This window comes from Ambystoma mexicanum, chromosome 8, assembly GCF_040938575.1.
Source record: "Ambystoma mexicanum isolate Mex_15411 chromosome 8, UKY_AmexF1_1, whole genome shotgun sequence".
NCBI classification, from domain to species: domain Eukaryota; kingdom Metazoa; phylum Chordata; class Amphibia; order Caudata; family Ambystomatidae; genus Ambystoma; species Ambystoma mexicanum.
This window is the reverse complement of record NC_090929.1, coordinates 795,284,741-795,298,675: the sequence shown is the minus strand read 5'-3', so window position 1 is coordinate 795,298,675 and position 13,935 is coordinate 795,284,741. Positions and strand designations below refer to the sequence as shown.

The 13,935-nt window shown below is 38.9% G+C and overlaps 1 protein-coding gene across 2 annotated transcripts in view; it reads right to left on the bottom strand.

Annotated features, from left to right (window-relative positions):
• Positions 1–13,935, bottom strand: part of LRRTM3 (leucine rich repeat transmembrane neuronal 3) — a 269,916-nt gene that overhangs the window by 244,845 nt on the left and 11,136 nt on the right. The gene's annotated exons all lie outside the window — the stretch shown is intronic.

Here is a 13,935-nt window from a genome sequence, read left to right as displayed (position 1 = left end):
GTGAATAAAACAGTGGCCTTGCTTATACATGGGCAAATCGGGAAAGTGGGAGGATCAATTGCATACAATTATCATATGGATCAATAGTCGACTGAGTTAGCATCTCCCTAATAGAATGGATAATAGTGGCATGTATGGTATAGTATGAATTGAATAACCTTTAGGCTCTTCGAATTTTGGCAAATAAGCCACAGTGAGATAAAATCATGTGTCCAGGATCACACACTTTGTGGTGAAGCTGGCATTTGAGACCAGTCTGTAACTCTGGTAAGCATGTGTGTTCTTATGTCTAATTATTAGAAATCTGTGCTTAAGATTGGCTTTTAAGAATACTCAGTTGTATAGAAATTACTTGAAAAGTGCAACACAACGAATCCATGCATTACATATTGAAATGTGTTAAGCAAAAAGAGTGTGTTTATGTTCCTCTTGTGTAGAAGCCTAAGAAGGCTGAGCCTATTGGGACACTTGGATATGATGGGACCCATCCCATGATAGAAAAGCCAGGTTCTTCATGTCAAAGTATTCCTTTCAGTCAGTCCTCATGGGTTTTTGGAGAGTGGGTAGGGGATGTTCACTTTCCTGTCCCTACTGAATTTCAGGGACAGACAGTCAGTGTGACCCATTCTAAGTGATAATGTTTGGGACATATATATCAAATGTGTCATAACACAAGGTAAAGAAGACTGGCCCGGCCTGTGCTCATTTGAGTTGTTTCTGCCATTTAATTGGCACATCACGTACTAATCCATTAGCCAAACATTCACGATCTCAGTTTCACCAATGATAGACTACTGCAATGTTTGCTGGCTAGGTAGGAAACCTTTCATGATGCCTAGCAGAGTACTGTTTTGTTTATGAATCCATATTTATCAAGACACTGAAAAGTTAAAATAATGGTGTCCTGTTTAATTTAAGGAGAGAGAGTATAGAAGATGCCTCCAAAGAAACGATCAGGAGCTCAGAATCGGAAGCGACGTGCTCAATTGGAATCTGATTTGCAGAAATCTGCAAAATTGATGAACACTTTTGGGTCAGTCAGAGGACAATACTGTCAATACAGTGCAAATAGTGAACGGTGCTCAGCCTGGAAATGATGCAGCATCATCCAATTTACCATGCAGCTTGAGGCGGAATAATGAGGTATGTGGCTCACCTGAAAAGAAGGATAATGCTAAAGAAATATCTATGCCATATGAAAATGGCAGGGACTCTGAAAAAGATCCCAACTCACCCGGAGAAGGAACCAGCAGTAAAGCAAATTATACATCAAGCTTTGATACATCAGATCTTGCTTTGTGGCCAGAGGTCCTACGTTCTGCTGATATAGACTGGATAATTTTGAATGGACCAAGTAAAATCAAAGCCATGAGATTCCCAGTGAATAAACAGAAGCAACACTTCTCAACATCACACTGTCAAAGAGTGCATGACAGTGGTGAGAGAATACATAGACCATGGCTCATTTACTCATAATCTGATGATAAAGTATTCTGCTTTTGTTGTAAAATATTTGATAGGGCTGCAAAATCAATGCTTGCACTTTCTGGTTACAACTGTTGGCATATGTGGCTTCGATATGTCCGTAAAGGATAAAAAGGGAGAGCCAGCCATGTGATGTCTATCAGTGATGTCATCAATGACATTTGTGATGTCATCTTTGATGTCCTGGGTGTTAGTCTTAGCACTGCACGGTGGTGGCGCAAGTTATGGTTGCTTAGCTTACCATAACTAGCGAATTTCAAGGGTTTTTCGGTTTTACTTGGAACCATAACGTCCCTTTAACAAAGTTTTTTTCACTGAATTTCATAGTTTTTTAGTAGCAAAACTTAACAATAATGACTTTGACTAGATCTCTTCTTATGAACGTGATGTCCGCAAACTTATTTAATGTTCACGGACATGTTCGGAGAACACTACCACTACCTAAAAAGTGTGGGGGGGGGGTGGGGTATGTTTGATTGTTATATCATAATATAGGAACATTTAACAAATTCAAAAAGCAGCACACAAACACATTATATATAGTAATACATAAGAAATGTAACCCATATATGTAACACACTAACCATTCATTTAAATACAATATGTTCTGAAATGGAATATACCACAAGAACATAAATTGGCTTCCAACATAACTACCTCACAGACACAACAGAACTGAGAACAAGACCAGACCCACTGAATACATAGGACTTATCTTACCAGAAATAGTAAGTGTACTTCATTTTACTCATATATTTATAAACTTTCTTTATTAGATTAAAAAATATATTATCTTTTTTTTTTTCTCACAGAAATGTCTAGTACTCTGGAATGGCTAGAGGACAATTTCCCACATGAAGAAATGTCACAAAATAGTGAAACTAATGGTAAACACTTTATAATATAAACCATTTAAATATTATTTTGTATACATTTAACATATATATTTTTTTGTCCACAGCATAACAAAATAGAAACTACCTCTGAAGAAGCTGTTATGGAAAACACGCTTGACAACATAAAAGAAAAAGTTGATTTACTGTTGACCAATTTTAATAATTTGAAAACTTTTGTTCATCATTTTAAAACAAAAACGTCATACCATTGCCCCACATGTACTTGTCCCTCCTCACCATATCCCAGTCAATTATCCCCAAACCATCTCCATAATCCAAAACGTTTTGATGAGATTTCCATCCCTTCTTCACCTAATAGCAATCATGTTGAAACCCCAAATTCTCCTGTTTTTGTTTCTGTTTCTGCCTCACCTTCTCTGTCATAAATTATTAATATATGTTAAATTTTAATTTTTATATTGTATTGTGAATAGTTTCCGTTTTTTTTAAAAAATGAACAATAAAATTGTCCGCGGACAGTGCGAGTGTTCTGAAATGTTCGTAAATAAACGAAAATGATGTGTCCTGAACAACAGTACAACTGTTCGTAGTGTTCGCTAGCAACATGAAACTGTACTAAGAACACACGCAGTGTCCTGAATTGTTCGTAAACAAACAAAAATTAAAGTGTCCTAAAGAACACTATACCTGTCCGGTACTCAAACTGTTCTAAGAACGCTATTGGTGTCCTAAAATGTTCGTACGTAAACGAAAATGGAGGTGTCCTGAAGAACACTATACCTGTGCGTAGTGTTCGCTACCCAATTGAAACTGTTCTAAGAACACACGCGGTGTCCTGAAATGTTCGTTTCACGTGTGACGCACTTTTAATTACTTCAGAACCCGAACGGTGTCCGTAGGACATCAATGCGCATGCGCTAACCAATCTCTGTGCACTTGGTGTCCTGCGGACAGGCGCTTCCTTCGCAGACTAGTTCGCAAACAGATATAACTGCGCCCACGCTCATCGTGTGTCCTGAAATGCGGACACTGTTCGTGTCCCCGAACAATTTTAAAAGTACATTTTCAGTTAATCCATAATATTTTTCAATAAAATCTCACCATGCCACAAGTCCCACATAGCAATCTTGAGTTTCTATATACCTTTTGAAACTTTCCGATCCTTTTTTTGTGTTCGATCTGTCTGCGCACAGTGCACATGTCCGCGGACCGCGCACAAGCACCCCTATAAAAGACCACGCCCAAGAGCTTATTCCCATTGTGTTTCTGGCTATTCTTCAGAACAGTGATTTTTGCTGCCACCTGCAGACTACACCATCATCGAGATGGCATCCTTGGCTGCTGAACTGCCACTTGGTGCTGCACCTGCTTCAGCACCACCCCCACCCCCACCCCCACCCCCCCCCCCTCCTCCTCCACCACCACCACTTCCCCAAGGGCCTGAAGAGGGGAACAGGACTGAGGATGCTGAGGAGGAAGAAGAGGATGATGAGAATGAGGTAGAGGAAATCCCTACTACCCGCACTAGGCGTGAGTCTTGGGTGTGGCGGTTATTTACCATTCATGGGAATGGTCCTAAGGCTCGTGCGAACCATGTTACCTGCAATGAGTGCAAAATGATACTCCGTCGCAGGAAGCACGGTAACTACAGCTTTGGGACCACTACTATGAAGCGACACCTGAGGTCATTTCACTCTGGGGCTATTCGCAGGGTTGTACATGCGAAGGACGTAGCAGGTTGATTTCCTCTACTTTTATCCTCTGTTTCTGATCCCGTCACCACAAGGACCACCTCTGTGGGACAGCGGCTTTCTCAAGCTGCCTCACAGGCCATACAGAATGCTGATGACCCCTACCTTTCGAGGGTCACAGTTGTATGTATGTACTGTGACACAGTACTCTGCAGGGGGGGGCGACTTCGGAGTGCTTTTGAGACTATCGTCTCAGAGCACGAGAAGACCTGCTCACTACCCAAATAAAACCCACTCTACATCTTCCTCTCTCAGCTCGCCCTTTCTTATCCCTGTGGTTGGTGTCCCCCCCCATTTACCCTCCTCTCCTAGTGTGTCGTGTCTGATAAATCAAAAAAAAAAAATAAGGCTCTTTTCAGAGCCGCCTTTCCCAGTTAAAAAATAGAAGTGAAAATAAATGAAGCAGGGCTCTTTGTATTTTTTAGAAGTCCGCGGACAGTTCGCAAACATTAAAAAAATTGGTTGCTACTCCATCACAAACATTGTAATTTTCTCTGGAAAGAAGTGGTGGCTCTGAAAAGAGCCTTTGGGTGGTGTTTGTAAGTCAAAAATTGTAAATGCTTAACATTTACTTCAAAATCGTTGTTGTAATTCCAAAAAAGGTCGTAATGCATTTTGTACATTTCTCAGAAAAATCTGATTGCCAGCATAAGTAAGATGGACTCCATCTCTGCGAAAAATGTATGTACTACGAAACATAATATTTTCATTGTGAAAAGAAGACCTGCCAAAATCTCTTAGAAAGCCACAAACAGCCTTATTAACATTGCGTCTTGCTTTTTCCATTTGTGGACCAAATGAAGAAGAACGAAGCCATATTTGTCTCTGCGCAATCCGTGAAAATATCACTTGAGAATTAGGAAACATGTCCATAACCTTCCTCAGTCCTTCTTTCATAGCAAATTGCAAAAAAATTCCAGTCACATGTCCTAAACTGTTCCCTCCACAATGAATTACAATTATGTCTGGATGTTGCTCTGTCTCCAAAGTAGCACAGAGAGGTAGCAAGTCCAACCACTTCATTCCACGTACTCCATGCCAGTGTACTTCCACATGTGGGAATCCAAGAGCTACAGCTACCCCACAGCTTTCTGCATGCACCTTCAACCAATGTATCCACGAATCTCCTAAAATCCAAACAATCTGTTTTCTGAAACACACAGCCATAGCTATCTTTTGTTCTCTCAGCAAAAAGAGTATCTGAGAAAATCTCTCCTGGCACAACACACCCACCAAACTTTCTTGACCAATCCCTTTCAGTGCTTATTCTCATTTGCATGACTTCTGAACCCACAAATCCCCGGATATAACTCCTGATGTCCGCGAACTACCACCATGTCCGCGGACATATCGTAACATGAACAGCCTTTCTAGCATTTCCACTACACTCTCTCTGCCATTCCCTCATTGGATGTACCTCAAAAATCACATGACCATGCACCAATCACATTCAAGACCTCTACATCTAACTGCATCATCATAGATCAGCACTGCAAATGTACTCTGAATCTCTCTGAGTACAAGTGTCATATCATTGGCAAGCAGCATCTACCAGAAATACTGTACAAGTCTTCAAGATTTCTACTTGCAGCTCCATGCATATCCATATGCATGAACACAAACTTCAGGTATGTATATTTTCTGTATAGTAGATGACATAGCTCAACCATTTTTGTTTTACAGGCGGGTGAAATGGCCCGATTTTGTTTTTGGCGGGTGCGACGCCCATTGGAATGAATGGGCGTGCAGGAGGCTTGGCGGGTGAGTCTGCCCTTTACAAGGCGTGTGACACCCGCCAAAAGCGTGCGAGTTGAGAGCTATGGTAGATGGACTTTTACCTTGTAAAATCTGTAAAATGAATTTACTGTACTTTTTTCAATTTCCTAAAATCAACTATCACTTATAAACCTTTATACTTTTTACTTTCTTTATACACACACACACACTCAAATCATGTCAAACTAACATGTTTTAAATGAAATATATAGACTACATATATTCAAACAAAATTGCATGCAAACACAATCTATGTTTAAACCTTTATAAAAATACTTATACAATTTCATATTTTTTGTATTTATTTATTTACTTAATTACTTTAAATTAGACATGACATTGAGGCGCTATTACCTAGAACAGTTTACTTACAGACATAGTGGTATTCACTAATATATTATACATTTCACAAGACATAGTAAAGATATTTTTTTTTTGCTACAGTTAGTCATTCAATACAATTTGTTCATTAAGAACATATCATATGTACTGAACTGATGCAAAGAATCTTATGTAAATAAATTAGTTTATTGGTTTTACAGAAGGCACTGAGGATTTCAATTAGAAAAATCAATATCTAAATTAAAAACAGTGCTATATACAAACAAAGTTACTAATTTGAATCTTTTACAATTGCAGTGAAGACCACTTTCCTGAAAAGAAGCAGCCGAATTCAAAGAAGAAAGAAAAACTAAGAAGTTACCTGTTAATTAAAAAAAAAAAGGAAGTAAAATATCACCATAATATTTGTATTATTAATCAAATATACTATAACATTAATACGAGCTATTTTGGTTTCTTAAAATAGAGATTTTGTATTTTGTCCAAAAATTTCCATGTCTTAAACAGCGATTTACAGCCAGAATGGCCCAGAAATTTCTATTTTTGGACACACAAATTAGCCAACTGAACCACTACAATTTTCATATTATAGAACAAACAACTGTTTTAATTGTATACATTAGATTTACTATTTGTACTTTTCCACACCCCTAGTTTACTTTTTTTTGTCATCTGAACCCCAGTTTAGTAACACATAAATTCAAGAATACCTATCCCTGCTAGTTTTAGTTCTCAATGCACAATCACACACCATTATATACATCTTTATCATCTTACTGAAACAAAACAGCTAATACAATCATTTAGTGAAACACAAGAAGTTTCAAGTACAACAACTTCGCTTCCTCTATCAAAATGCAAAACAAACCAAAAAACAATTAACAGAAAATCAGCTATCAGTACAGATAAAACTACTTCTTCAAATGTTAATATAGTGCAAAGTAAGCATACCAAGAAAAGTATTTTAGCCAAAATATACCTTCACAAAGTCCTTCAAAATCTTATAAAAACAGGAGAGAAATCAGGTTCAAAGCTTAAAACCTATCGTAGGAAATTAATCTTAGAAGCATTGATGGACAGTGCAATTCTTCTCAAAAGAAATGTATTTATTTTACTGTTAAACAAAATGAAACCACTAACAAAACTAATAACTAAATTACAAAAAAGTCTTCTCAATAAGCGAAATGTCAACAGAAAGAACTTCTTAAGTATCTGCGGAGGTGAATGGAATCACACTACGAGCACAGAACCATATTTTAATGAAGAAGCGTACAAACAAAAGCAAACTAATACAATTGCCATAAATAGCAGTGGTCGAGGTTATGAAAAAGTGAATAATACCATAATGGAACAAGAAGTACTCCTTACAAAAATATGCCCTGAAAACTTAGAATTACCCCTCCATTCAACTGAATCAGAACGTCTAGTTTACAAATGGCCATGCACGTCGATGTGTAACATTCCCAAACAATGTTTCAAATCTTTACGCCAATTCCTCCAATAAATATGTAAAAAGCAAAGACAAAATCAAAATTAAATTACTGCAAAATATAGATACCTGTCCAGTGCGCAAGTACACAGGACTACAAGGACCTTCATTGGCCTGCATTACAGGACCTACTTGTAAAACCACTTTCCATGATATCAAAAGGATATCAACACATCATTCAACTATAAGAAATCTAGTCTATAAACTGTACTATGCTGAAAGTCCTGCTTTAGCACTAGCAAAGTTAAATAACATCCTTCTACATGGTACAGCAAAAGACCTGCTTGAAGAAATTCACTATATCCAGAAAAAATATTTTGGAAGTGATAGCCATTTACAGAATGAAATAGCTTTAAACCAATTAAGCAACAATTCTACACATGGCAACCTTTTGCTAAACGCATACAAAAAAGAAATACTAAAATTTAAAAGTACATCAGCTGAAGTACCAAACCATGTATGTGTATGTTGCCGTAGAATTTTTTATAAAAGTAACACAAAAACTGTGGACCTATCATACAAAATAGAAGACAATGAAGATTCTAAATGGTTTGAATTAGCTTTCTACCTTCTAGCAGAAAACAAATATGAAATAACTGAGCCCTTAATACTTTGCAGTTATTGCACTACAAAACTTAACAACCAAACTCCTTCATGTTCTATCACAAATAATTTGGAATTATACCCAGTACCAAAACCTCTACAACAACTTAATTTATATGAGAGCATCATAATTCAAACAGTACACCCATTTCAAGCAATAATACGCCTTCAACCAAAAACGAGCAAAATTACCTCCCGCTGAATTGGTAAAAGGCATTCGTGGAAAAGTAGTTTATTTACCATTAAATCTAAAAGAAAATGTGCATACTCTAGGAGTGCAACATCCAATGCAGCAATCTTTAATTATATTAGTAAATGGAGTACCTAAAGAAGACAAAAAAATATGGCAACAGCTGGTAGATTTATATAAAGTTAGACAATCCTTCCAATATCTTAAAGAGAATAATGAATATTACAAAGAAATTAATATTGAAGAAAACTTGAAAGATACAACTGAAATAATTCAAGAAACACAAGAAGCTGGTCAATTTGAGCTACTAGATCCTGCTACAATATCAAATACTTTAGAACATTATACAATTCATCCTTTGCACTGTAATGACACCGTACAAGATGTACTGGAAACTTACCAAATGCGTCAAACCAAAGGATCGCCAATCGGTATATGGGGAAAAAAGTATAGAAGCACGTGCTTTTCCTCTACTCTTTCCTACTGGCAAAGGAGGAAGGTATGATGATAGACCTATCCGCTTCAGAATACCGCTCATTACGGATGTATTCTGAAGATCCCAGATTTAGACAAAATGTGGAATACATATTCCACCTACTCTTTGAGTGAACTAGCAACTTTATGTTACGGAGTTGCACACATATTAAAATCAGGATCACACTTTCAAAATATGACAGCTACACAATTATTAGAGAAAGTGCAACAAAAGGATGAGGTTTTACAATCAAATATTACAAATCTATTAGCAAATATGCGTGGTACTAAAGAGTACTGGTTTTGACGTCATGGAGATGTGCGTTGTATGATCAAACCTTGGCCCACCCACTTGGTTTGTTACATTAAGTTGTGCAGAATATGCATGGGAAGATTTACATGATTTCCTACGCATATCAAATAAAAACCAAACAAACATAGATATTCTAACACCTGGAGAACTTTGTTCTTTGGATCCTGTTAATGTTTCAAGATATTTTCACCATCACTTCATTGCTATGCTACATTTTATTTGTAATAAAACTGTTCCTCCCCTTGGAGAGGTGCAACACTTCTTTTGGAGAAAAGAATACCAAGCCAGAGGAGCACCACATATCCACATGCTTTTATGGATTAAAGATGCTCCTAAATTTGGTCAAGACAGTGATGCCACTGTTTTACAGTTTATTGAAAAATATGTCACTATCTTCGTGCACAAACTTTTACAATTTCAAAGACACAAATGTGGAAAATATTGTCGTCGCAAATACAAAAATAAAGGCAATACTACACCAAATGCCGATTCCTAGACCAGTTACAAATACAGGTCAAGTAAACAACCTCATGTCTTCAGTTAGACATAGTCTTAAAGGAAGTCACCTAAAAATACATATTACATAAAAAGAAAAGAAGAAGAAAAATATATCAATGATTATAATGCAATCATTGCCCACTTATGGAATGCAAACATAGATGTGCAGTACATTGCAGACAATTCTACTGCAGTTGCACAATATGTCACAGCATACTTAACTAAAGCAGAAAAGACAGAGCTCCAAGACCTCTGGAATGACCTGTCATCAGATAACACAGTATCTCAGAAATTATACAGCTTGGGCATAAAAATGCTCACCCATAGAGAATGTGGATCTTATGAAGCAGCTGATCGTTTAACTGGTACTTCATTGTATGGTAAATCTGAAAATATAGTATGGCTAAGTCTTGGTCCAGCTAAATCTAGAAAAAGAGTTCTAAAATCATATGAAGATATAGAAACAATAGCCAAACATGATCCCAACAGCCAAGACATTTTAAAAAACAATTTATTGGACACATACGACCCAAACAGAAGTAATACTTTGGAAAACATGTGTCTATATCAAATAGCCCAAAACTACACATACAAAAATATGAAACCTGATGAAAAAAAAGGTAAATATAGAGTGACAGACTGTGAAGGCAGCTTAGTTAAACTCACTAAACCAAATTTAATTAATCATATCAAATTGTCATTGAAGACTCCTCAACATAAAGAAGTATATTACATGTCCCTGCTACAACTCTTCAAACCATGGAGAAAAGAAGAACAATTACTAGATAACTATGACTCATATGAGGATGCTTTCAAAGCAAATGTGCAGGCGGCCGACGCGAGGTAAGGAAGCCCTTCTGGGCATGCCTCCGATTTTGGAGCCAACTGGGCCCCCAGGCCCTCGGAACGTCCCTCTCCCAACCCGCACCCTCTTCCTGTTTCCCGCTCCCCTCCCGCCTCCCAACCCGCCCACCCCCGCTCTGATTGGGCCGTGAGCCCCAGCTGGAAGGGTCTAGCGACCCCCCTCGCGGCGGCCCCTGCATTTCAGTGCAGGCGGCCGACGCGAGGTAAGGAAGCCCTTCTGGGCATGCCTCCGATTTTGGAGCCAACTGGGCCCCCAGGCCCTCGGAACGTCCCTCTCCCACCCCGCACCCTCATCCTGTTTCCCGCTCCCCTCCTGCCTCCCAACCCGCCCACCCCCGCTCTCATTGGGCCGTGAGCCCTTCATCACAGGTCCTCCCAGGGCAGCCCTCTGCCCGGCAGCCCCAGCGGCTAAGGGCCCCAAGGCCAAGGGCGGCTCCAGGAAGTGTCAGCAGGTGTCCGCAGGGGAAGCCAAGGAAACCACCAGACACCGACAAAACTGTAAGTGCTGGCTTGGGTGGGGGGTAGAGCAATTACTCTACTCCAGAAAGCTCCTGCCACTCTCACATACCTTTCAATGGCCTGCAGTCTAATGTTAACCAGCACCATTGCCCTAGAGAACCACACTGATTAGCCTGCCTCTCATCTAGCCAGAAATGTGATTGTTAGCTTATGCCACACTTGGATAGCTTCTCTAATAGCCTCTCTGTGAAAGTAGAATATAGAAGTAGATTTAGAAAGTCGAATTCAGAAGTGTACCCAATAGCTGTGAAAAGTTGCATTTAGAATTGTGCCCAATAGCCTCTCTGTGGAAAGTTGAATTTAGAAGTTTGCCCAATAGCTGTGAAAAGTTGCATTTAGAATTGTGCCCAATAGCCTCTCTGTGGAAAGTTGAATTTAGAAGTGTGCCCAATAGCCTCTCTGTGGAAAGTTGAATTTAGAAGTGTGCCCAATAGCTGTGAAATGTTGCATTTAGAATTGTGCCCAATAGCCTCTCTGTGGAAAGTTGAATTTAGAAGTGTACCCAATAGCCTCCCTGTGAAAAGTACTATTTAGAAGTGCGCCCAATAGCCTCTCTGTGGATAGTTGAATCTAGAAGTACATTTGGAAAGTTACATTTAGAAGTGTACCCAATAGCTGTGAAATGTTGCATTTAGAATTGTGCTCAAGAGCCTCTCTGTGGAAAGTTGAATTTAGAAATGTGCCCAATAGCCTCTCTGTGGAAAGTTGAATTTAGAAGTGTGCCCAATAGCTGTGAAATGTTGCATTTAGAATTGTGCTCAAGAGCCTCTCTATGAAAAGTTGAATTTAGAAATGTGCCCAATAGCCTCTCTGTGGAAAGTTGAATTCAGAAGTGTACCCAATAGCTCCTCTGTGGAAAGTTGAATTTAGAAGTGTGCCCAATAGCTGTGAAATGTTGCATTTAGAAATGTGCCCAATAGCCTCTCTGTGAAAAGTTGAATTTAGAAGTGTGCCCAATAGCCTCTCTGTGGAAAGTTGAATTTAGAAGTACATCTAGAAGTGTACCCAATAGCTTCTCTGTGGAAAGTCGAATTTAGAAGTGTACCCAACAGCCTCCCTGTGAAAAGTAGAATTTAGAAGAGTGCCCAACAGCCTCTCTGTGAAAAGTGGAATTCAGAAGTGTACCCAATAGCTCCTCTGTGGATAGTCGAATTTAGAAATGTGCCCAATAGCCTCTCTGTGAAAAGTTGAAACTAGAAGTACATTTAGAAAGTTGCATTTAGAAGTGTACCCAATAGCTGTGAAATGTTGCATTTAGAATTGTGCTCAATAACCTCTCTATGAAAAGTTGAATTTAGAAATGTGCCCAATAGCCTCTCTGCGAAAAGTTGAATTTAGAAGTACATTTAGAAAGTCGCATTTAGAAGTGTACCCAACAGCTTCTCTGTAGAAAGTTGAATTTAGAAGTTACCCAATAGCTCCTCTGTGAAAAGTTGAATTTAGAAGTGTGCCCAATAGCCTCTGAGCGGAAAGTTGAATTTAGAGGTACATTTAGAAAGTTGAATTCAGAAGTGCACCCAATAGCTGTGAAATGTTGATTTTAGAAATGTGCCCAATAGCCTCTCTATGAAGTTGAATTTAGAAGTGTCCCCAATAGCCTCCCTGTGAATTAGAAGTCTCTGAAAGGGCATGAAACCCATCATATCTCACCAACACGCTGACTCTCTCCTTACATCACCACTCAACTAGAACACAGAGATACTATGACACCATTCGGTATAACTGTTCTCATATCAACATTCGCTGCTCACTCCACATCATTCTAAATAATCACTGCTGGTTACACACCCCCCAGCAAGGCGGTCTCCTCAGGCCTAACGCAGCCACATCCGATCTGGATTAATCCTGCCAGAACGAACACATACTCCTGACCTCTCAACCACCACACCTACCGCTAGAAAGCAGCTATTACACTGATACTGCACGAGCTGTACACATACCTGGTGCTCACACGCACCTTTTTGACTCTCTCTTCTCTCTCTCTACTGATCTGAACTTCGGTTCCCAAGGGCGTTCAACCTACCAGCGCCTTCAGACCATACCAATGGTATATAAGGCGCTATATAAATGCAAAATAACAATAACAATAACATTGCTGATGCTTTAAAGAATCATGAAGTGCCACATGCTCATTTTATTGCATACTCAAAAAGGACAAAAGCAGGGTCTAGACTCAGAACAAATGCATAGATTCAGAAATCAGCAGATAATTAATTCAGAAATAGCTCATTGGAGAAATGTGCTTCAACGTTTAATCTCTGGTAATCTGTTCCTCGCAATGAATAACTTAGCTTTCCGGGGCTCATCAGATAAGTTGTTCACTGATCACATTGGCAATTTCCTAGGTTTGGTAGAGCTCCTTGGGAAATATGATGATGTCATGCGTAAGCATTTAAAACAAGTAGTTTGTAAAGAAGTCAAAGATTATTACTGCAGCAAAAGAATTCGAAATTAATTGCTCGACATTATGGCAAGTAAGGTGTTTGTGAACATATTGATGCGACTCCACAAAGCAAAATTCTACTCAGTTATCATGGACTGCACTTCCGACATGAGTCACACAGATCAGATGTCACTGACGGTGAGATTTGTTGATGACAGAGATGGACAAATCAAAGTAAAGGAACACTTTGTCTGCTTTAAGCCTGTGGATGACTCTACTGGAAAAGGCTTAACTGAACTATTTATTAATGTGCTGAATGAAAATAAAATAATGCTTGAACACTGCCGTGGTCAAGGATATGACAATGGCTCAAACATGAAAGGCAAGCACA